The 4488-nt window shown below is 47.0% G+C and overlaps 1 long non-coding RNA gene across 1 annotated transcript; it reads left to right on the plus strand.

Moving 5' to 3' along the window:
* The first annotated feature begins 485 nt into the window (after window positions 1-485).
* On the plus strand, window positions 486-3618 carry LOC120521102. The gene is made up of 2 exons (XR_005632005.1): window positions 486-713; window positions 1452-3618. It is a non-coding gene; the product is annotated as an uncharacterized LOC120521102 (long non-coding RNA).
* The last annotated feature ends 870 nt before the right edge of the window (window positions 3619-4488 follow it).

A 4488-nucleotide genomic window follows, 5' to 3' on the forward strand; every position in this document is an offset into this window, starting at 1 on the left:
ATTATGTCACTGATCACACAGTTAGTCCAGTCTTTGTCACAATAGACAGACAGAGTGTCCTCATCATCTAAGTGGTCTGACATCAGGAGAGCCCACCATGACAGACACTTCAGTGTCACGCTCTCCGATGTCCGGCAGTGACCGGCGTGTCTGACAGGAATCTGTGGATGGGGTCCTGCAAATCAGTCAAAGCCCCTCCATGTGCTGAGTCCTCAGTTACAGACACAAATCCAAGGTGGTTCCTCCGCTGTCATCGGCTTTGACAAGTCTGTCTGGACCCTCAAGTGCAGGACACTGTCAGCCTCATGTCCTTCACATTTCTGTCCAGTGTCTACATGTCACTTTGAGTGACGTGTCACCAGTCAGAGTGGCAGGAAGGCAGAAGACGCTGTCAGGTATATAGCGCCTTACCTTATAAGGACAGCGGTGGTGTCAGGGTCAAAGTGCATTTCAGTGAAGACGGCAAAGTCATTGAGCCCTTGTGCTGTGTGTCCTTATGTCTGTCTGTCCTCACTCGTCTCTCTTCTTCTTCTTCACAGGTTGAACTTTTGTGGTCTCACCTCGGCCTGCTGCTCAGCTCTCTCCTCGGTCCTCTCGTATCCAGACTCACGGCTTACATATCTGGACCTGAACAACAACAAGCTGGGCGATGCAGGGGCTCGTCAGCTGAGTGAGGGTCTCAGGAGTGACAACTGTATATTAAAGGAACTGTGGTGAGTAAATAGGGGGAGGGGTGGGGAGTCTGAATGTGTTATTGATGGGCGGGCTGATCACATGACATCATATGGAGTGACCAGAGTGACAGTGACAAGTGGAGCAGACTGAGTGACAGACAGGAAGGACAACAAAGATAAGAAGAGACAGACAGAGGAAGATGAGGAGGAGTGTGAGATGGGCAAGAAGAAGAAGAAATGGATAGCAGCTGAGTGTCCAGTCAGATACAGGGGGATCAGGACAGCAGACAGTGTGGAGAGTGAGGAGAGGGGGATATGACAGTCTGGGGGCTAAGGGTCATTTGGAACAAACAAGAAAGAGCAGAGCAGCAGACGGGGGGATCAGTGGACAAGAGGAAGAAATGAGATGGAGGATGAGAGACGAGCAGGAGACGAAATGAGAGAAGACATGAGAGTGAGGAGGAGAAGAAGAGAAAATGAAGAGAGATGGAGCACTAGAGAGACAGACAGGAAGTGACGCAGGGGGACAGAGGGGGCAACAGCACGTCAACTGGACAGACCACCTTCTTTATGAAATGTGACGCCACCAGCAGGCCTTCAGAGGATGTTGACCAATCGATGAGAGGACTGAGTGACTGACAGGCCGACACACACGTCATGTGACTTAGATGAGCACAGACACTGAGAAGAATTCTGGGTGATATCAGGGGGGGTGTCAGTGCAGTGTGTGTGTGGCGCCCCCTGCTGTTTGTAACTCACACTTGTGTCTCCTCACAGGCTGTGGAGTAATGGGATCAGTAAGAGTGAGAAGAGGAACCTGAAGTCACTACAGGAGGAGCTGAGGAGGTCTGGACGTCAGCTGACTATCAGTACATCAATTTTCTAGCTCTGGTGATCAGACTGACCCCCCTGTCAGTGATGGAGCCTCCCGTCCACTCACCCCTAAATTCTCATCTTTCTTCTTTTTCTTCTCCTCTCAGCTCTGCTCCTCATTTAATAAACTCTCTGTGTCTCCTCATCCTGTGTGCTCCTCCTTTAACGTCAGTTTTATTTTTACCACCTTGAAACCCTCAACTGGTGACAAAACTTAAGCAGACTCGGAACTGCAGTCCCCCCCCACCCCAAGTTTCACCACTAGAAGCAGTAAAGTAGTGGAGGTCATCCTGTAAAAAGTCCTCCAAGTAGGAGCAAAGAGAGTTGGACAGTCCAGCTGTGTGGTGACAGGGGCCCGAGGCTGTAGTGACACTGGGGACAAGGCTGGGACAAACCCTGGACAGGACGCTGGTCCATCACAGGACGCAATCAGCTCTTGTCTCCATCGTCACTGTGTCATTTGAACCCGTGTCTGCTCTGTGTCCCCCAAGTCCTGTCTGCCACCTGCTGATTGTCCTTTGGTGACACTAACTCCCACGAGGCTCAGTTTTGATTTTCTTTTTTATTCCATTGTCTCCACTTCACCATCCCCTCCAGTCGTGTCCTCGTAGTGAGCAGCGGCCTGAACAAGTTAGCCATTAAAAAGAAATAAAAGAAAAGACGAGCAGAACATGTAGGAGTGTGGAGATGGGATGGATTGGCGCCGTCCAGGGTGGGGTCCTGACTTGATGTGGACAGACGGCCACTGAGGGACCACCACCTGAACTGGACTGAGGGGGATTAGAAAATGGAAGGAGAAACAGAGGGGAATAAGCTGAACTGGGAATTAAGAAAGAGACAAGGACAAGAGTGGGAGAGAAGAAAACAGAGAGATGAACAAGAGGGGCAAGGAGGAGAGAGTTATAAAATTGAGGTCAGTGACGCAGTTGGGACGAGGACAGATGAGGAGGAGGAGGTCATCTGTTTGTCACAAATCACAGCAGGATTGTCTATCAGGGGTTTACAGTTGGTGGTCAGGGGGCTGAGATGAACTGTAGAAGCACAAGTGAAGTCAGAAGGTCCAGAACACACAAGATCTGTTTGTATGTCATGTAGACGAAGAGAATGAGGTGACCTCCATGTCTTCATGTCTTAATGTCTTCTGGACATTCCAATAAAGGGTTAAGAGAATTGGTTTGGATCTGTTGAGTGGAAAATACGTCAGAGTGTCATCTGTGTAGCCATGGAGAGAAATATTGAGTTATTTAAAAATGGATACTAAGAGGAACATCTACAGTGAAATAAAGAATAGGCCGCAGAATAGAGAGGGGCTGAGGATGAGAGGCGGACCACCTGACTAAAAGCCTCTGCCTGTGAGGTGTGACTGAGCCAAGATGGGCGATGAGGATGTCATGGTCAGCTGGGTCAAATACTGCAGTCAGAGCTAACAGCAACAGGACAGCGGGACCACCAGAGTCTCTTATTAAAAAGACAAGGAATGGGAGACAGCAGAGAGCGGCCATATTTATAGAAAATGAAGAAAAGCCGACGGACAACACGACAAGGGCAGACATTTGTGTTTCTAAGGTCAGTCGTCTTGTAGGAGACATTAGTGCCATCTTGATTGGCATCATCTGTAGTGAGACCCTCATGGACTAAAAGACCACCAGACCTTCACTCCACTGAGCCTCAGTTCAGGTTTGAGCAGATCAGTGACACGTGTGTGTTGGTGTGAAGACGTAAAGATGGACGACATCCTCAGTTATTGGTGACAAAGAGCAGCTGGCTCCACTGATATCACTGCTGTGATTTGTGAATGTGACTCACTGTTAATAAAATATGAAATAAGAGAAACTGTGAGAACGGACCCTTTGATGAAGTTTCAAATGTACCAACATCCAAACCAGCCGAGCGAGTCACCAAACACACCGGAGTGTCACGTCACCCATGCCCGTCACTTTGTGTCCTTGCAGCCCCTCACCTCCCTACCTGCTCGTCGTCTTCTCCTCTTTACTGCTCTTTGTATTCTGAAGTGTAATAAACACAAGTGTGCTGAGGTACGAGAAATAAACTTGGGCCAGGACTGACGAGATTTAGATTTCAAATGTGTGACGCTAGAACAACTCATTCTGTGCTAAACGTATTTAAAGTGAACACAATATCAACTTAATTTGTGTTAAAAGTACTAGATTGGGACTATTTAAGTATACTTTAGTAAAATGAAATTGTATTGCTTTATATATACTTTTAAAAAATCCATGCAATCTTACAATAGATTTAGAATGAACTTTTATCAATTCCATGTGCACTATTATTACAGGCGGCACAGTGGCGCAGTGGGTAGCTGAGTTCTCTTCCCGGGTCCTCCCTGTATGGAGTTTGCATGTTCTCCCCGTGTCTGCGTGGGTTTCCTCCCACATTACAAAGACATGTAGGTTAGGTGTATTGGCGATCCTAAATTGTCCCGTGTATGTGTGTGTCCTGTGGCGGGCTGGCGCCCTGCCCCGCACCCTTTGCTGACTGGGATTGGCTCCAGCAGACCCCCCGTGACCCTGTAGTTAGGATATAGCGGGTTGGATAATGGATGGATGGATACATTTGCCAAATATTACATTAAATACATTAAAAACTTTAATTGTACATTGTCTTTAATTGTTACATACTTACAATAAACTTAATTTTTTTTTTCTACTATAGATAGATAGATAAATTATTAATCCCAAGGGGAAATTCACATAATCCAGTAGCAGTACAGTATACTGATACAAAAAACAATATTAAATTAAATAGTAATAAAAATGCATGTAAAAGCAGACAATAACTTTAAATAATGTTAGCATTTACTCCCCCGGGTGGAATTGAAGAGTCGCATAGTGTGGAGGAGGAACGATCTCCTCAGTCTGTCAGTGGAGCAGGACAGTGACAAAAGTCTGTCACTGAAGCTGCTCCTCTGTCTGGAGAT

The sequence above is a fragment of the Polypterus senegalus genome, chromosome 2 (genome assembly GCF_016835505.1).
Source record: "Polypterus senegalus isolate Bchr_013 chromosome 2, ASM1683550v1, whole genome shotgun sequence".
Classification (NCBI taxonomy): domain Eukaryota; kingdom Metazoa; phylum Chordata; class Cladistia; order Polypteriformes; family Polypteridae; genus Polypterus; species Polypterus senegalus.